This window comes from Dreissena polymorpha, chromosome 15 (genome assembly GCF_020536995.1).
Source record: "Dreissena polymorpha isolate Duluth1 chromosome 15, UMN_Dpol_1.0, whole genome shotgun sequence".
Classification (NCBI taxonomy): domain Eukaryota; kingdom Metazoa; phylum Mollusca; class Bivalvia; order Myida; family Dreissenidae; genus Dreissena; species Dreissena polymorpha.
Genome location: NC_068369.1, coordinates 32,301,713 through 32,323,819, shown reverse-complemented (window position 1 = coordinate 32,323,819; position 22,107 = coordinate 32,301,713). Strand labels below are relative to the sequence as shown.

The window sequence follows — 22,107 nt, the reverse complement described above, 5'->3', positions numbered from 1 at the left end:
TGTTAATTAAATTTAAATAAGCACATTTTGGTTAATGATGCAATATAAATATGTGTTAGTTTAGCTTGATTAACCGTCCTCGATCTTCTTCATTTGTTGTTGTTTATTTATTTGCGATAATTAATGTTGGCATTAAATTGATATTATAACTTTATTTGCCGATAGAAACAATAACAAGAAAATGACCGCATTAATAATAGTATTTATACTAAGAAACGATACGAAACAAATGATGGTTTCCCCTTTTTGTGAAGTCTAGTCAGTAGTAAATTGGCCTATAAAACAAGCAACGGGAAATAAAACACAATCCGAAAATAAATCCATGATAAGTTGTTCTCAGATGGCTGTGGATATATGATGACAAATTGCTCTTCCTCTCTATAGTAGATACCAGAGGAATGTCCAAAATGTTCATACATATCAGATTTTCTGTCTTCGACAATATCTGGTGTGTTCCAGTAATCGTCTGGTAAGTCCGCTTTTCTAATGGGTTTCGACATACTTCACTATAAGATATTGCATCAGTCCCACTCGTTAAATACAGTTCGAAAACAAATACATCAGTATTAACACAATATATTTCATTGCATTTCCCTATATATTTTTTGTTTTCTTATTTTGTATCGAAGTTTTCAGATAAAGATGTTTGGACATGCATTTGTTACAAGAATGAACATAAATTTTATATAAGAACGTGTGCATTTCATAATAATAATGGACCGATACCCTTTTTAGCATGCAGTAAATTGTTATGGTCAAAACGAAAGCTATGAAATTGATCACAACCACAAACATGAGCATAATGATGATAATATATTCCGTTCGTGAATGTCCTAAAACGTATCAACTAACTAGTAACTTCTGATAAAATTCTATCCACATCAAAGTATTGTCTTAAAACGTATTGTCTTAAAAAAGAGTAAGCTTTCGCTGTTATACCTTTATTTACAATTGTCAATGAATTAAAAAAATGCACGCGATACCATATAAAGGCGTCATATTAATTCACTGTGTTAATATTTACTTGCAATATACGATACAGGAACAATATTTAAACCCCACACTTCACATAACATTTCGTAAAGCTTACATTATACTGACCGTCACTCCCAGCAGACAGTTTTGTGTTGTTTCCGGTAGAAAGTATTGTGTTGTTTCCGGTAGAAATTGTTTGTTGTTCCGGTAGAAAGTATTGTGTTGTTTCCGGTAGAAAGTATTGCGTTGTTTCCGGTAGAAAACATTGTGTTTTTCCAAAAGAAAGTATTGTGTTGTTATCGGTAGAAAGTATTGTGTTGTTTCCGATAGAAAGTAGTGTGTTGTTTCCGTTAGAAAGTATTGTGTTGTTTCCGATAGAAAGTATTGTGTTATTAACGGTAGAAAGTATTGTGTTGTTTCCGGTAGAAAGTATTTTGTTGTTTCCGGTAGAATTTGGTGTGTTGTTTCCGGTAGAAAGTATTGTGTTGTTTCCTACAGAAAATATTGTATTTTTGGAAACTCTATGTGCGACACTGAAGTCAATTGAAGTGTTCTGATTGCTTTGTACGCTTTCTTCTGACGGATAGGAAAGCGTTAAGGTCACATTCGCTTTATAATATTTGGTGCGTGACTCGTGCCCAACGGACGTCATTATGTCATGGACTGATTCTGCAGCATTAAAGCATGGCTACAATGTCGCTAAATTGTCTTAAGAGATTGACATAAAAAATAAAGCAAATATGTTGTGAACATTTGCTGCGAAATAATTTCTACATCAAAATGATCCTTCTTTTGTTAATACGAAATATGAATATACTATGACACTAATAATACGACTAGGATAAGGATTTTGTCTTGCGACTGCTGAACTAAAATTGATGCTATCACTGTTAAGTTGTATGATCGGTTTTTGTTTAAATACTTAATACTTATCGGCCTATTCATTATAATAATCAGTTTCAACTTTACTATACGCATAATCATCAGTTCGATACCTAATAAGCACCACTATAATAACTTTTACCTTGTCAAATGTATAATCTCACCATGTGTCAACCACATAATAGATAGAAAAGCACGTACAGATGTGACAATGTATTATTGTCCTTTATATTCCTAGATACAAAATTCTTACCATGTAAGAACTGTTGCTTTACCTCACTTTCCAATCTTGGTCGGGCAAATAGCATTTGGCTATACAAATTAAATACAATTGTATAATAATTGCAGTTTAAAAAATAACGTTTTAGTTTTATACCAAAACCGTGGCGTTCTGTAGTAACGACATGAAAACAAAAGTGTCAAGTAAAAATGACCGAAAATTTCGTTTGGTCGATATAGAATGATACTTCGAAAAACATTTAGATTTTGCAATTATTTTTTGACATAAAAGTAAACTATGATTAGCGAATGTTATAGCGCATTTATTTTGACCTTGCGGTCAAGGATAACCCATGAAAGTGAAAGCACTTATTTCCAATGGGGTCCTTTGGTTTTGCTGAAGAGACAGCAAGCAAAAGAGACAGTATTGGGATACAAGAAATCCGGGTGCGATACCCTAGCTCTTTGCGAATAGATACCTTGGTTCTCCTACGTGCTCAGTGTATAGCACGGATACACGCGAGAATTATCTGGGTTTCATACCAGTACATCTCTAGTTGGGTGGGAAACACTTGAAGCATTTCTGAAATTTTCAGTGCCCCGGTCGGGATTTGAACCGGGGACCTCTGGAATGGTAGACCAGAGTGTTACCACTCGACCACCGCACCACCTCAATGTTAAGGACTTTTGACGTTATATTGGGCATTTTTGTCACAATAGTGTTTGTCTCTATCTAAAGCAAGATAAGTGACAATCATTTTAAATTTATAGTAAACACTGTAAATAATTATAACTAAACACTCCATATATAGTATATGCATTGCATGTGTAATTGTAATGCGTACATGTCATTAGAACAGTATAATATACTTGTTCTAGTATTTGTATAATGCTCGTTATATAGATATTACAATTTGTTATAAACACGCAGTGTTCCATAAGACAAGAACCGTATTATTAGATCCGGTGAATTTACTGACACTCAGTTGTTGAATCCAGAATGGAACGTCAATAACGTCTCGAGCAAAGCGAAACTTTCCTATGTTAATTGGAATCACGGTAGACAGCTTTGCTTTATTTGCATGCACTCATTTTTAGCTGCTGCAAGTGTAAATAATCCGTTTTCAAGAGAACTTTTATCTAAAAATTAAAGCAATGCATTAATTTAAACGAATTTTAAAAGTAACGGAATTGAATCAAATGTAAAATGTACAGTGTTAAATTCCATTTGTTTGTAAGTTTAGTAAAACAATAATGTTTATAGGATATATAGGATGTTCGTTGAAGAAAATCTCTACACAAAAAACGTTTATGAACATTAACGAAATGATAATGTACAAAAAGGTGTACATATATTAAACAATACAGTTAAGCACAGTGCTAATTGTATTGTATCATACCATTAAATAATTTCCGTGCAAGACACATGCTTAGCCAAACCGATAAAGGTAAATGTTAAACCAAAACGTGCAAAACACGTTTTCAGCCATATCGTGCTCGATACATGTTAAGACAAACCATGTAAGACACATGACATCCAAAACGTGTAAGACACATGTTGAGCCAAACCGTGCAAAATACATGTTCCGACAAACCGTGCCAGACAAATGTTCAGCCAAACTGTGCAATATACATTTTCAGACGAACCGTGTAAGACACATGTTAAGCCAAACTGTGCAAGATGCATGTTATAACAAACCGTGTAAGACACATGTCAGCCAAATTGTTTAAGATATTTGTTCAGACAAACCGTACAAGATAAATTTTCAGCCCAACCGTGCAAGATACATGTTAATCAAAAGCAGTTAAGATAAATGTTAAGCTAAACCAAACAATACACTTGTGTATGACATATCGTGAATTTTACAAAATGAATTACACACACACACTATTTGAAGATAAATAACACAAATAATTACGCAATTAAAAGTAGTGAATGCCCCTGGAATATAGTTCGTATGAGGTACTCTCAGATACGAAATTATAAGTTATTTATGTGCTCAATATCTTTTGAACGCTGTATTCCTCTTTCATCTATAGAAGCATGTTTAATGGAATACATTTACCTTTCATGCATCTAGTACTTGCTTTGTTGTGGCGCTCAAGTTGGGAGAAGTTAAAAGTTCGCCCTGTACCGTACAACTAGATATGTACAAATCGCAACAAGTATTACACACAAGCATTGTTGAAATGCCAATAGGAGCATACATTAGGCGAATGAAGAAAGAAACAACTTGTTGGGATAACCTGACTCTGATTGCAATAGAACGTGAGTTGAATTGTCAACATATCTGAGGGACAAGACCACAATGTCCTTGTTTCGAATACTGGATTGTTTGACAAAAATCAGCATATGTTGACACTTGGGTTCTATCCAGAAATAAATACACTAAGTGTCAGTTGATTGCAATGCTATTGATGCAATAGTTGAAACAGATTCTCAGCACACCAGTAATTTGCTTCTGGGAGAAATAAGAAGTTGCGATATCGTAGAAAGTGCTGATGAAACAAAAAAGAACGGTGACAGGGAGATCGTATAAGATGGCTCACTGACAAGAAACAGAGGATACGATGACGCAATATCGGGGCCTGGTTCATGCATGAACATCCATATTCAAAATATTCGGGTGATGTTCAAAGTCAATTGACAGAAAGCAATGACGAAGATGTCTGCGATGACGCTGAAACTAACTTTGAACATCCCATATCAGATGATAGTAAATCAAACAACGATGGACATGTATTCAGATTATGTCACAAAACATAACATAAAATAAAGATGAAGATGACGTCAACGTTCTGAATGAAACATCCATTGACAGTGAACAAGAAAGCATTGAAGGCGCTGATGTCCGAACATGAGAATGGTTTTGAAAAAGAGCATGATAAAACACAGAGGTGTAAATTGAAATTAATGAATTCGATGAGGTTCCTATCACAATAACTGAAATGGGATTCGATGATGGCATTAGTATGGAGAACGTGATGATGACATTAGTATGGAAGATGGTTCAAACACAAGTGAGAAGGAAATATCAGGTTCGGAGCGGAGACGCAGTGACAATGCGAATGTGCAAGAAGACACGGAAAGTAACGCGAAACACGAAACATCTTAATCCGATAATCGTACCTTACCTGATCTTGAAATCGGAAACATAATACAGATTACCATATCAAAATACCCTCTTATGAGGAACACACTGCAAAAGGTTAGCCATTTATTTGACAGAGTTATCAGGAAGCACGGATACCCAGCAATTTGATTCAGACCTGGTGAGAGTCTTATTCTGTCACATATTGTAAGTATTGCTCGAATATGTCGCATGTACGGCAGTCACAGTGGTTTATTATTGGATTTGAGACGCCTTTTAAGCGATGCAGATGTCAGTTGGAATCGCCCCTGGCTTAATCTTAAAATAGTTTAAATTGGATATGTATGACATGTGTGTCTACATTTACGGGCTTTTTGTGCAACGGAGAGCGTACATTTGGCACATCCTAACCTAAGCGCTTTGTTATTCAATAATTGTGTATACATGTATTTGTAAAAGTTATAGTTTGAAAGCTTTACTGACGTGTAAGTGCGTTACATGCATCCTTTGAGATTTCGATTATATTGGGAATGACGATTCCTTAATAAATTTAGATAATAATAATGCTTATGTTTGTTTTTAAGTTTCAAGTTTAAACGGAGAATGTTACCTCCCGGGCTTTTATACAAAAGCAATGTCATTTATATGATCAATCATCAATCAGATATCATCCATAACTCGCCTAAACACTTAATGCGGCTATATTTATTATAAATGTCTGCAAGCTTAACAGGAATGTACTCTTAAATTTTAACACTAATCCACTGGGACTTAAAAATAGGGCCGCTCTGAACGTAACGCGTAAAGAGAAAATAAAGTGCATCTTACTACATTATTTCAGAAAGCAGCTCAGTACCCCCATTCGTTAAACAAGATTCGATTCATTCATCCGGTTAGAGTTATTCGGATTACAAAGTGTAACCGTCCTTCCGTTCTTTACCTTTTGTCTATGTCATGAACGTTTGGTTACAGTAGCCTACTTATCAAATTGATCCCTGATCCTTTGGCGACATCCACTTGATCTACGTGAATTTATTAACAAGAACAAGGGCTGATAAATAATTACAAGAAAAGCCAGCTTTGTCAGTTACATATTTATTATAATGTTTTACTATGATACCTTACGATAACACATTATATATTCTATATTTGAACAATAGTAAACATATGAGAGGAACAATACAGAATATAAATGGTATTAAATGGTTGAATGGCGGAATATAATTTACACCCGACTAGCACTAGAGTAAATAAACCTCAGCTTTAGACTAGCACTATAACTGAGCCATGTCGAGGAGGCGACAGGAAGTACTGCCCTAAAGATAGCCACAACCCCAGTTGCACTATTGATTTAGCTTCTCGTTTATGCAATAATCGCCAACAGACAGTGCGCATCATTCTATGCTATTTCGCAAATGTATGCAATTTTTATCTCAAAGAACACCTTGCTGGTTCGGAAATAAATACTATACAAGCGCAATCGCTAAGGCTACCGCAACCGGCCAAATAAATTATCGGTACGCCGTACCGTGCAACATTTTATACATGCGCAATCGCTAAGGCCACCGCAACCGGCCAACTAAATTTTCGGTACGCCGTACCGTGCAACATAACATACATGCGCAATCGCTAAGGCCACCGAAACCGGCCAAATAAATCCTCGATACACCGTAACGTAGGTTTTCAAGCCAAAAAGAGCTATTCCAGGTACGCCAAAGCACGCCGTGCCATCGAGCGAGTACTAGAACACCCGATACTATCCCGAAAATAATTTTGAAAGCATTCCTGCCATCCTCACACATACGAGCACTACGTAATAGGTGACAACAAAATGCTATGTTTTTCTCCCCCGGACGTACGTACATCATTATATAGTTACCTATTTATACTTTTAATGGTTCCGATCACGTCCAAGATATAGAATTTCGGTTGAGGTTAAAGACCTAGAATTAAAAGAGAATTCGGTTCAACAAAACACATATCCCCAGTTCCATGAGTATAAATCAGGGTGAAAAAACAGTACGCAAACTGATCGCAGGTCACTTATTCAGCACCGAAAAATTATACAAATCAATTATAACCAGTTAATTGGTCACTGATTCACCAGAAACATACACCTATGAACTTACTAAAAAAGTAGAAACCGATAAATACCAGTGAGCACTTCTGTGGAAAACTGTCTTACGGGAAGTCCGGAGATAGCAAACCTATCACGATCGAAATCACACCCCTATTATCAGTATTTAAGCTTCACGCAAACCGTACTTTCTGTCTCGCTTTACAGAAATAAAATTGAACTGCCTTGGCAAGATCATTGGTTTTGAATTATTATAATCAAACCATCAAGATATCCTAATATATCCAAAAGATCCCGAGTAAGAAATACAGTATAATCGGTAGTAAATAGGACCGGTTATAATGGAAGAGTTAAGCTTTAGAATGTGTCTGACGAATACTGATCAATTCTGGTCAGTTGAGATAACTGAATTGTTGTGAGAAATATCAACTCGGGCGGTTTTAAGCAAGAATGCAAGATTAAAATATTCGCCACAACAAATACATGTCGCTGTGTAAGCGACGCAGACACGTAAATGGATAAATCAGCATAAGTCTGTCTAGGCAATATATAAATTCATTGGATGTTATCCATTCTAGACAGACTTGACGTAGATAAAATTTCGTTTGCATTACTCGGCTGTGCGAAAAATATCACAGAAATCAACAACCTCACCATTTGCGGCGTTATCGTCTGAGCGTTTACGTTTTGCAGGTGGCGCTGCTGCGGTTGCCTGCCTCTGGCTGTGGTCCAGGAACAGGAGCTGATGCCGGCTTTGGTACCGGGGCCGTTTCCGCCGCATTCCTTCTACGCCATCTGGCCCTTTGTTCCTTCGCCGGGGCCGGATCAACTGCCGCCCGCATCCCCCGTCCCTCTCTGTCTGTTTCGCTACGGCTTGCCCCAGCCGTCTTCGCACGCTTCTAATTCTACCCGACATTGTGAAACACCGTATTAGTGACGTCAGGCAGTCACTACTGAAATCGATTTCACGCAGGGTTTATTGTCGTCTGCTTGTATCTAATGATTTATACGAGATTTCAACCTTAATCTACCGGAGACATGTATTCGCTACTTCAAATAAAAGAAATCAATTTTTAAAGAAATTAATTTGAATTATTATTATAAAAATAACCTCAAAACATTTAATAACGTCTACTTGTAAGGACTCTTAATACAAACAGAATTTACATGGAATAATTTAGAAAACAACGAAATAATAACGTCCTCTTGTACGGAATATACATGGAATACATTAGAAAAAAAAGAAATAAAGAATATTAACAAAAACATCTGTTTTGTTCTATTCCCACATAAATTGTTTGCAGGGCCGTCGTCGGACTTTTCAAAGTGGTCGGGCTTTAAGTGCCGGAGGCCTGCGAGCGCCGAAGGCTCGAAGCTACTAGGGTGGTCTGGGTACATGCGACCTCCCGGGAAATTTGTTTAAACATAAACGATTAATCGTGACATCTGGGAGTTTTTGTGCAAAAGTGCACGATATTACTAAGATACACGTCGCCGCACCAGGCTCCATAATATTTGCACATGCGATAAACTACGGAAAATATTTTGAGAATAGTGTGTTAATTTGATAATGTGCTGTAACACCTTTAAAATTTTCCAAATACACAGCTGCGCCTTTCTCGTCGAGCAACGAACTCCTCGGCAATTTTAGTTAAGTCAAGAGCGTCCTTTCTTTGCTTATGAACGTGCAAAAATGATGATGTTGACGATGATGGTGACGACTACGGTAATGATAAAGATAATGATGCTGACTATGATGATGATGGTTACTGTTATTTTAAGTAGTAGTTGTGGTGGAAAACCAGAAGGGAATAAACATTTTTTTGTATCGTTGCCATACCCTTTAATAAAGTATGACTCACGAAGACACGGTAATTACAACATTTCAAAGACGTTAATATTTTGGTATTCCTTACCAAAAGCAATCATGTCAATAAGAGTGCTTAAAGGGAAATGTTTACCAATATTGTTAAACTTGTATGAAAACGTAACAAAAGTCCCATATATTTAACGTATTTTGTGATGTGTATAGCATAGTAGGTAAATTTATAGTCGGACTTAATGCATGTTCATCCTTGCAAAGTTTTGCCTGGATCAGAGCAATGATCATTTTAAATTGCCTAGGTTTAATAACAAGATTAACATAATTAGACTTAAGAGTACATGTTAATGGTTTTACTAAGTTGTTCAACTATGAAACGAACAAGTATCCGTCCGTCTGTACGTCTGTTATGTCTGTGCAAGTTTGGTGTTGCGCATAAACACGAGAATATAATTTGAGTGATGCAATTGTATAAACAAATTTCATCAGGAATAAGGTAATTTGCTGCAGCGTTTTCTTACATCAATAGTTATTTGTCTCCCTGTCTTCGAACCAGCATGGGACAGCATTATTATTAATGTGTTGATTAAAGAATAACCTAAAACTGTCAATGAATTTGCATGAAACTGAAGCATGGGCATTGTTTGTTATTTATCAGTGTCCTCATTTCTTCTGGGCCTATGTTTTTGTTTCACGGACTTTGAGAACATGCTCAATTGTCTAATTCCGACATTAATGTTAAAGTGAACGTCAATCTACATTTAAAGAGCACATGTATTCACTTCGTTTTGATATATGTCCTCGACTTATTTACTTTGTATTGCTTTATTTCGGAACAAAGAAATACTTAACGCATTCCAGTCTGAACGGATGTAATGCACTTGAAACCTACTAATGACTGGTACATTTGAAGACGAACCGCTTTGAAATAGTAAGTGTTCATCTGATTTGCTCTGCCGCCCTATACAACATGATAAAAAGCTTGCGAATATTATGACCGTGATGATGATGATGATGATGATGGCTTCGGCTGCTACTGATGGTATCTATGACTATTTAGAATGAGAGTTAAATAGGGAGATATATATACCTTCAAGACAAAATACACATTGGAATGTAGATCATACAATAAAATAAAACTGCTGAATCAAATCATAGTTACACTTTTATTCCAATAGTTCACCCTCTTTTATATTGCATCATAATGCAGATTGACAGTTATGTTAATGGTTTCAATAGTAAAGTGTAAACAAAATATGAATTTGATGTGCACTTATATTGAATCCATTGAATGATTGTAATTGCTTCGTGCTGATTTCTTTTCGAGAGCTTTATGTCGACCTGCATATCATAGTGTTAAATATATATGTTGCGTGATCATTGTGATAACGAAATTACAAGTTTCATTTATAGTGTACACTTTACAATTAATGTATTTGTTTTGGATATAGACAAGCAAAAGGGATGATATTTGTGAATGCACGGGCGAAGTTTACAATTTTATAAAATACTGGAAAAGTGCCTGTTAAGTATGATTATCTTTCCAATTATCAGATAATTGTTTTTACATTACATGTTTATACGTATGTCCTGTTTTATATCCGAAACCATTTAAACATCTATCTTCAAAACGTGATATCTTCTTATAAAAGCTATGATTCACATGTCAATGGTATACTTCATTTATAGATATGTGGTACATATTTATTAATGAATGATACTTGATGTCTCACATGTTAAATTCACGAAGAGTTATTATCATCGTTTAATAACATGCATATCTGATTTCATAACGCAAGTGTATTTATCTGTATTATTTAGTTGAATTATATTTCAAGTACAAATTCAAGTATCAGAATATTCCGCACTTAGCCCACAACAGTTTAATAGACTTTTCCGTGTCTTAATCACACAATACGAGTCAATAAATATTTAAGTTTGATCCATTAGCGATTTTGTGTTTCCCTGTTTGAAATCGCAAGGCTAGAAATTAAATTTAGTGACTATAGCGTGTATTATGGTTATTGTTTTATATAACGTTTATAATTGATGCGCATTCCAAAGCATTAATTTGTCGGGGGCTTCAATGGTTAAGTGCGTCAATGAAGTTAAGTTAATAGTTAATAGTTTCGTGGACGAACACGCTACTTAGAAAATCGGAAACGCTTACACTTCAAACATTGTATATTTTCTTCCTTGTTTCATGTATGTACGTGTTAGTGTTCTGCACCACAACAAGGAGAAATAAAATGAGGTGGCAAGGACTACTTGGATTGTTCCTATTGTTTAAACAGTCGACTAAAGGTAAATATGTAATATTTCATTAAACAATGTTATATCTCACATAAATTTGTTTCTTCTCTGCGTATATACACTACACAGGTCCGTTAGTTTAAAAATAACTCGGTAAAGATGCGCGCGCTTCTAGTCAGCGGGCGCTATTCAGAATAGCGACCGCTGACTAGATGCGTGCGCATCTGAAAGTGCCCGCTAGAATGTTAGTTATTTGTAACATTTATGCAAGTTTTGCAACGCAAAGATTGTTTTATATATACGATTCGTTTGGCAGGTCACGAGTGTGTGGTTTTCATTAATAATCACATCTTTAAACATACAAAAAAATAAATGCTATATTTGGGATCAATGTTTTGCAACATGTTGTCTGTAAAATAAGCATTAATGTTTATTTGAAATGTATCTCAATATGTGAAAAGCTTCACAATAAAAATGCATTTTGTATCAAGAAGCGAAATTGTCCGTGTTCACTGAGTGAGGTTTTCTATTTCTTATATATGCTGTAATTCATACAGTCGTTATTATTTATAAGTATTACCACAATATTTAATGTTCAAATTTGGGGTTCAAACAATATCCGTACATATCCGAACAAAGGAAGTTACAACAGCTGTTATAATGTTTTGATATTGTTAGAAACCAAATTAAACGTTTGTTTCCAAGTTCTTGCATATTCCTACACGATCATCGAAATCTAAACCAAGCGAAACAAATAAAGTTTAAGAATAAGCATGCATATTCATTTATAACTAGTTTTAAATTTATTTATATTAGTATTATTGTTAAGGATGAGTCATAAACACTAGGACCATTACATTTAATTATAATGATTTCATTTGGATTTTAGCTGAACAATACACCATGGCTTCTTTCATCGTTCGATCTTGCGGAACCAAGGCTAACTTACAAGAATGCACATTTTGAGGTTGCTGAAGAGATTGATGTTTTATCAAACAATATGGAATCTTGGATAGGATACGTTTCAGAGAAAGTTCCATATTTATTTCAAGGTAATAGTTTTGAATCGAATAAAATACTGAGCTATTTATTAAAGCTGAATTGTGTGTGTATTCATTTTAACATGTGTGAACACTGGGTTACAACGAGTACTGTCGTATCTAGAAATTGTGTTATATTCAAATTAACGTTTCCGACAAACATTAAAATATATATGATATATATATTAGTATAATTATTGCATGTTCAACGTCATATTTATCGCAGGTTGTGCACACGTTCAAATTACTGAAACGTACAGTGTAGCAAAGATTGGCTACTGCCAGAACCAGTGCGGGCATGCAAAAACATTTGGAATAAAGGCGAAAAATGGCGAAGATATATTAAACCCTGCAGTGAGTGTTTATTTGCATCTGACTTACTGGGCGGGCACTAAAATATAAATGGTATATAAATTTAGGCCATAAACACACAATCAACCGGACAATTTAAATAATCAGTAGACATCTTCAACGAGCAACTATAAATTAAATGTTACGCAGTTTAATGGATTTTTGATAATTAATATGACATGTGATCGCGAAAACTATAATGGTATATCGAGTGTCTGTAGAAAGCAAAAATAAAATATGTGTATGTGATTTTGTTTTAACAATCCGTCTTTTTTTTGCTTATACGCATACGCATCTATACAAACATATGCTCATTTACGTACACGTATCAGTAAACACGTATACTAATGTATGTACATTCAAACCTGAATTCAGCGGTCAGTCAAAGTGACCGTTGTCCACGGGTGACCGTTGAATTCGGATCACAATTTTAAGATTGTTTGTCAGTCGGTAGTATTGCTACGTCGTTACCCCACCCAGTCGTTTGCATACGGTGTTAAACAAATGCTCATTGCCGTAAACTAAGCATAATAACAGAATTTACGTACATTGAAAAATACAGAATAATATATTATAGATTGGTTTAATCTCATATTGTTATTAAACTAAAGCAATGACTTTATCAACGCTAGTATAATTGTTTACTCATTCATCTTGATCATTCAATAAATAAAACTTGTCACGTGCCGTTGACGTCACGTCTGTACAAGTCTAAAAAGCGGATTCGCATTCATAAATCGATAGTACGGTGATATTGTACCGATCTAATAAAAAAAGACGCAAACAGTTTGTCAAAAATTATTCGTACGCAAACATCACACAAAAAGCAATTTTAATTCAACAACCTCATACAAAATACAACGCTTCAAACTCACATTTGCATTCGATTCATACTCCTACATAATTTCTCGCTTATGCTTAAGCACACTCTGCACTTGCGTACGTCCAACACAGAGCTCACTTGCTATTACACGCGAACTTTTTCCATATTCAAACAGTTTCAAACACTTGACTCGCTCCTCTAATGTGAGGAACTTACGTTCACCACTCATTGTTATTCCGTGATTTATTTTTTCGATTGCTTTTTAAAGTGTTGTGAACGCTAGAAAGCTCTTTTAAAGAATGATCCGAAAATTTTACTTTAAAATCGATACTCAATATTGTAAGTAAAATGTACTAATTAGCGGTCATTTAATTAGCGATTATTACTTTAAACGTGTCAAAAACTCTGACATATTTTTTGTTGAAGAAACCCTCACAATTATCCCGGGAAAACAAACCTTCTCAACACCTTATTATTTGTTTACTCGCAGCGGGCCGCTTTTATAATATCAACGGCAATTACCGCTATCAAACGCTTTAACCGCAAAATAGACGGACAAATGATGTGCAGTGTTTTTAATTTTCGCGACTCGAGACGATTGACGCTTGACCGTTGATTTCAGTTCAAACATGAATTTCGGAGTTGAATATAGTGGCCGTTGGCCGTTATGGACAGGTGGCCGTTAAATTCAGGTGTAATATAGAGTGTTTTTCGTCGGGGGGATTCCAGACTGACCGCTGTCTGCAGGTGACCGGTAAATTCAGGTGGCCGTTAGGTCAGTTTCGACTGTATACGTATACTCATCATTGTATAGCATACGTATGTACACGTTTACTTAAATATGTATACGTAAACTATTCTATGCACAATAAACTCATGTATGTACGTGTTTACTCATCTAAAAGCGACGTGTTTTTTTCAAGAAGGGTTTATTGATCCCGTCGAATAGGTGCCTTTAAAAATAGTTTGAAGGCTAAAATGATCTTTAAATAAGGTATCTGATCTTATATTGTAACTTACATATACGATATTTATTTCAGTAAAATGTAATCATTTTGTGAATTAACATATGCTAAGCTTATTATGCTTATTTAGGTCTTAACCATTGTCTTACTTCAAAGATGTCTAAAATGTATAACACTTTCATATCTACTAATATCTTTTGTTATGCATTGTGCAAGTGATTTTCATTATTTAATTATTAAAATGTGCGATTTGGTAATGATTTAATCATCTATTTTAAAATCATGTAAGTTTTAAATATGTTATTTGTTGCGATTCCATGCATATTAACATGTCTTTCATGTTAAGATTTCTTCTAGACGCATTTACACGTTACATTAACACGTTGGCTGTATTCTGTAAGCAATGCATACATCTCAAAATGTGTGTATCTTCAGTCGCCAATGGACTGTATTTGTGTCAATACATCTTTACATGAAATCCCACTTAGACATTTCGACAATGACAAAAAGAATCTTTGTGAAAAAGACGCTTATGCAATGTTTACTCAAATCAGTGGTAAGTACACATACACTACACATTATAATACATTCAGTAATACTTGAAGAGTTGAACATGTCGTATTTTTGAAAGTAAAATTTGCGGATTTATAGTATGCTGGTAAAATATATTTTAACTGTTCTCATCTACAAAAGACTCAAATATTAATGTAACCTACGAAACAAAAGAAACATATCAAGAAAAAAACTGATTGACTGCTTTATATTTCGCTCAGTATGTGTATAATTCCAATGCATACTTATCACATTTGTAAACACAGTAAACAACTCGACGGTGTTCAATAGTGGTGCAGAAAACATCAGCGATTGTCTTACATATAAGTACCCAGCCTTCAAGTGGAAACCATGTACCAGCGTTAACAATCATAAAGTAATATGTTGCAACACCTCAACCGATAATCATAGTTTACTTGTTTTCAATAATCAGTTATTATAATTTTCAATGTAGACTGTTTTTGTACAAAACACACTATAGCATAAACACGTGCACGGTAATACCAATTAAGTTATCCAATAATTACTGTTTTATAAACGAATCGAATAACAACAATATAAACTTTCAAAATATTGTATAACGAAGCGATAATTTAACTGCTGGATAATACTTAAGTCGTCCTGCACTTAAAGAAGACATATTTGTTGTGCTTTTGTCATTAGTCAGTTTGTGTTATTTGTCATTCAATTAATAGTATCATTTCCTTATATAATTTAACAGATCCTTCAGCAAGAGCACATGTTCTTCCGAATTGGAGCAAAACTTGGATAGAAGGAAATGTAATTTGCTTAGAGAAAAACATGTCTCCAGCTTCCATCTCAAGTATTGAAGCATCTAGCTTAAATGAAGGTCAAACACAGCACGAAACCTGGACAGGGATATTTAGAGGAGACACCTTGATTAATAAGGCAGGCATGCGCACATTAGGTATGTTGTTACCTTTACAATAACATTAGTGCTGTTTTATGTTTAAAAGTAATATCAAACGAGGGACTTCAAAGTTCAAACTGTTAATGCATTCCTTTTTATTATCAAAATGTTCCGTGGTCAAATTTACACATCAACTAGCTATAACATTACCTCCAAACTCATACCTTTATGGCATATAAAGGCATACATGCACGTGTTTGACTTTGAAAATATAAAACAATTCTCTATTACTGATGACGATTTCCTTTCCATATACAAACATTTGATACCATTGAAAAAACATTCCAAATAAATATATTTCAGGACCAAAACAATATTCGGGGGCGCAATATGCGTTTTTAAAAGGAAATGAAAGGAGGCTTAAATTTGCAAAAACTGAAGCCAAACAGGCACTGTGTTTTTCAGGTATCATTTCTTCTTCAAGAAGGTGAACTCGATTAATAAATTTCACGACACACTTCCCAACAATTTAATAACTGATGATACATATTTTACCAATCATTAATATAAAACATGTTGAATACGTCCGATATAAGTCCTCAATTATATTTACAACTAACATCTATCCAACCATAAGCGACTGTCCTCGTTGTGTTAAATGTTTATTTGTACTGTATGACGTATGTATATTTGTTTCATAATTTTAAGTAGTGAACCGATCATCGTTCATACCTACTTCAACCGAAATACCAAATCAAACCAGTTATACGGAAGGAGAAGCAACTACCACCAAATCTAAAGGTTTGATAATTGTTGTGTTTATATATAATCGTAATTTTTGTTATAATAACCGTTGACACATTGCTTTTAAATTAACGTAAAATGCGATATTACGGCAACTTATTAAAGGTTATTTTCCAATTGCCAACGAAAACAGGATCCACATGCTTTGATCAAAGGCGATTTTATAAGAAACCTTTAAATGAATATATCAGTATCGTTTAAATCTGGTACAAACTAGGTAAATGTACATACCTTAATCGTGTGTACGTATAGTGGATGACCAAATATTATTATTTACATAAGATTCATAGAATATAAGCGCCTGTCCTCGTTGTGTTAAATGTTTATTTGTACTGTATGACGTATGTATATTTGTTTAATAATTTTAAGTAGTAAACCGATCATCGTTCATGACTACTTCAACCGAAATACCAAATCAAACCAGTTATACAGAAGAAGAAGCGACTACTGAAGGATTTATAATTGTTGTGTTTATATATACTCGTAATTTTTGTTATAATAACCGTTGACACATTATTTTTAAATTATCGTAAAATACGATATTACTGCAAGTTATTAAAGTTATTTTCCAATTGCCAACGAAAACAGGGTGAACATAATTTGATCGAAGGCGTTTTTTATCAGAAACCTTTTACTGAATATATCAGTAAATTAAATGTTTAGATCTGGTACATATTAGGTAAATGTACATAACTTGATCGTGTGTACGCATACTGGATGACCAAATATTATTATTTACATAAGATTCATAGAATATACGGTTCAAAACAACCAATTAAATACCAGACCTGGCATGCCTGAAGTTAATGCTCTTGATGAATACGCGTATTCACATAGTCGGTGAATTTAGGAATTGAATTTGATCAAAATGTAGGTTATATTGTTACTTTAGAAAAGGTGTTTTGGAAAGATACAATCCTTACTTAATACGTTTTTTCGTTCATAAATAACGCTTACGTTTGGGGTATGTGTACACTTACTCTTATACTTCTTATAATTTTGCTCTTCAGATAAGTCACCAGCCTTAGTAGCAGGCATCGGTGTGTTAGCTGGGGTACTGGTTGTAGAAGGGATAGGTTTTGCAGTAGTCATGCTTCGAAGACGGTAAATAATTGTTACTTGAAACACAAATGACGATATGAAAAAGGGAAAATTTGACCAACAAGGCTAAGCTACAAATAAGGAAAATATAATTCTTTTGTTTTTGAAGATGTTTTATGGCATATTGTATCATATAATGTTTTAATAATAAATGTCATTATGTAAGGTGATAACTTATTGTGTTACGTGTAGAAAATATCGGATTAACAAGTTTCAATTTAAAGGTGACATTTTCAAAATAGGTGTTTGCATGATTATACATGTATTACATATCTTTAAAATGCATCATTTATTTTATAAAAGTACCTTCTTAAAAGCATTTTCCTAATTTATTTCCTACGTATACTGTTTTTGTAGATTATTTGTATGTTCATCCGTTTTTATACTGAATGTTGTTATCAACTATTTTCAGAGGAATTATTTCCTACTGTGCGAAAAATAAAACACGCGATAGGACGGATGATAAGCATGACGACATGTTGCCAAATGCAGCGTCAAATGTAGCAGGAGTCGATAAATCTGTGGCTAACCATAACTACTTTGTACTTGAAAAACAAACCGAGTAAGTGATCGATCATTTCAACAGATCAGGGGATCTTGAGAAAGACATTACTGATGAGAACATTTACCATTCTATTGATGAACAGGCGGCGGAACCGCAGGGAAACTTCAAAGTCGACTGTAGTGATTATGATTGCACCACTGACGAGGCCGCAAAATCTCGTGATATTACCAATGACAATATATACAATAAACTGAAGCTTGACCGCCAGGGAAGCTAGGAACATGTTTAGGGATCATGTCAGATTAATAACATCACGGCTAAAAACGATTACGATACGACTGCAACTTTTAAGGCGATAAGTCCTCTTGGAAACGACGACTATGACCATGTGGGTGGCATGGGGCATGCTACTGCTCTCTCGTCAAGCGATGACAATTATAGCTCAGCAGTGAAGTTCGCGGCGCATGCAAGAGGCTCTGTCGCAGAATTGGACAAGCGTGATGACAGTCATGAGCGACATCAGAGATATGTCCGCCTCTTACAAATTTATAAACGAACACGGGTTCTTCATGTTACTCAGGACTTATAAACACGTACATTTTAACAGGTTGGTGATGTAAGATATCACCGTATTTCTCTTCCAACTTTTTCGGTGTGTATCCATAAACATTTTATTTTATCATGCATGTAAATGGTGTAAGATTGAAAAATTAATCAATTCTGTTCCCAGAAAGTACAATTATGCAAACCGCCACTCGAATTCAACGATGTTCAAACATTTCTAAGGCAACTCAGCACACTTACTTTCTATGGAGAAATAGTTTATTTCCCAATGTGGTTGTAATTAATATTTTTGACGAAGGTAAGACTAGATTTGCATACTATTTATAATAGTATTTTGAATCGCAATTTAGAGCAATTGCATTATCATTGTACATTTCCCAGTAGTATGGGGTTATACGGGATATGGAATATGTTAGCCATATGTTCATTTAATGTGAGTTGTTATATGTTTGCGGTATTTGAAAACTAAATTTTACTAGTAATTATTCATACACACAATAATTCACTATATGAATGCAAAAAGACATTGCACGTATGCATTAGTCATGCTTGTATATATCTGTGTATAAACATAACCTGCCGTAAATTTCTATCAATACAATTTTTTGTTGTTCTAATGAGTCATCGCAAATCAATTTAATACAAATTAATAATGTTGATCGTAATATCATGACTGAAACTACTTGAATAAAAATTAATCAAGACTTTGACGTATAATATGGACCTGATTACACTCCGTTTCAAATAATGTCTTTTTAAAAAGGGATCGGTATATATGCATGCGACACTCTATTTATTTGTATAGCTTCTGTTAAGTTCATTAATCATAAATTTTTGTCAGACGGTACGTTCTGTACACATGTGTTTTTAGGAATGCCATTATACCAATTTTAACTGATTACTTAAACAGGCGTATACAAACACTTCATAGAGAACTATTATACCCGTTCTACGGTATGTTTTATTTGGAAATATTGGTTCCTCGTCAAATAGCGCCAACGTACACTGCTTTAATTCAGTCTAACAACTCTAAACGCATTGCACATCTTTACAAGTAGTTTCAATAGTTATAGTCTATAGTCATTGATATCGATACACATATTACTGAGACAAAATCCGGCCGCCCAGTTGTTTGGTTCATATTAAATTTACTTGTCTTACTTCCATTTTAAAAAGAAGTTTGATTTCTGTATAAACACCGGAACAAAATGGACTTATTCATCGTTTGTAAAAATGGCTTTTATCTTAAAATGTGTAACAGAATCAAAACAATGTATGGATTCCAGAATAACAAAAATACCATGATTTACTTAGACCCATGTTTGAAAAGAAGGTTCATTTAGAGAAAATCATCAAACGAAGTCGGTAAAATACTAAGGCAATTGTAACTCTGTTTAAAGATGTTTATTAAGATAATACGTGTATTTTTAACATGGCGTTTAAAATTAGCTGTTTATTTTAATAACCTAAAATGACCAAAAGTAGCGCGTTAGATTTTTTTACCGAACAAAGTAAAGGCAATCATGTTAACTTTATATTATTTGCGATTATAATTAATTACACAATGTTTTAGTCTCATCAATATTTATCGATTTCACGTTATTCATGTTGTCCGGGTTGTTTATTGTGTTAAGTTTCCTTTTAAGTCAATACATTTGGAATATGTATGTGATTTGGAGCTCCATAAAACCGTTAATGCCTCAATTACCCCCACAATATCTCCAAATCTGTCCATGGCCTTTACCCAGTTGTGGTCATTTTATGTGTGTACTAAGCCGTCTTGTCAAGTGTATTTCTTTGTGTCTCCCAATTCGGCTATTGGTTCCTTGTCGAAAATAAAGGACCGCATGGTAAATTAGTTTTCTATCCTTCTGTTTCAGTTGAGGTGTATTGTTTTTTTGTGTGTATATTTGTAACTATACACATTTAATGACATAAACATTCAAAATCACTGAACAAGGCCTTAAATCCATACGACATAAAAATCACAGATTTAGATATAAGATGATGGTAAGACTTTTCTAAAATAAATTGAAAGTTAAAATGAAAACGTGTTTGTTTTCGAGATAGCCCTCCTGAAATTGTGTCACCACACATAACTATTAGTTATACATTTCTATTCCGACCGTTTTTTGAATGTTGTAATAAGCAACCGCGCTATTGTTTTGAATTATTTATGGAAATATATAACATGTATACTGCACTGAAATGATGGATAATATGCTCTCAAAGGACCGCGCTTCCGACTTCGTTCAACAGCTTATAATACAATGTAAAAAACAAGGGTATATATTGACCAACATATTGACAAAATGCAATCTGAAACTATGAACATTAATAAAGGGTTTCATTATATAAATGTCAACGTTATTGTAGTTACAGGTGACAAATCCAGAAATTTATAATAATCTAGTTGACCTACCGTTTACATGTGTCTTTAAACGAAACTAAAAGCACATTTATGAAAGAAAAACTACCTAAATATAGAAGAGATCATGACCGAAAGTGCGCATGTGTAAGATATATTGCATTTGAAAAACGCTTAATCAATAAAGTACCAACACAATTTACGTATTAAGTAAGGGGTTAAAAATTGTCTGTTTCCGCTAACCCTTTCGACTCAAGTATTTGCGCCGAACCTAAACATCTTTTCCTATCCCAGGTTGAGTGTTCAATCTATTTTTCTAAAGAATATTTGCCCTCCTAATAATCAAGTTAAGGATCGTTTTATGCATTTGATCATTCGCTTAATTTATTATAAATTGATTAAAATTAACTAAAGAAATCATGTTATTTAAATATTTGAAACATTTCTGTATGTCTTTTACTAAAATTGGAATACAATAACCTTAAAAAGTGAACCATAGAAAGTTACTTTGAACTACTTTTCCTGTTTGTTTGAGACAAAGAACTAATTTTGGCCTAATGGACATTTAACAAAACAATTATAAATACAATAAAAAAACATACATAAAAGAAATGAATAAAATGATTTCATTTGTTTATAACATTTCATGTATATGTTTGTGTATTTTTTAATTGTAATCGTTATAAAAGTATGGCTATTTGATTTACAAATTAACAATATCAGTAGTGTATATTCTATCACGATACAGAACATCATTGATAATACAGCGTGCTATGTCATGCACAGAAAATATGTTTCCATCTTTTAATTCCACAAGATATATGTTCATCATATGATGCATCT

General features: G+C 34.1%; 1 long non-coding RNA gene across 1 annotated transcript; it reads left to right on the top strand.

Annotated features, from left to right (window-relative positions):
- Positions 1–11,040: 11,040 nt before the first annotated feature.
- On the top strand, positions 11,041–22,107 carry LOC127861295 (uncharacterized). The gene is made up of 10 exons (XR_008040156.1): positions 11,041–11,371; positions 12,210–12,372; positions 12,587–12,714; positions 14,935–15,055; positions 15,318–15,427; positions 15,773–15,979; positions 16,286–16,387; positions 16,631–16,723; positions 17,737–17,830; positions 18,240–22,107. It is a non-coding gene; the product is annotated as an uncharacterized LOC127861295 (long non-coding RNA).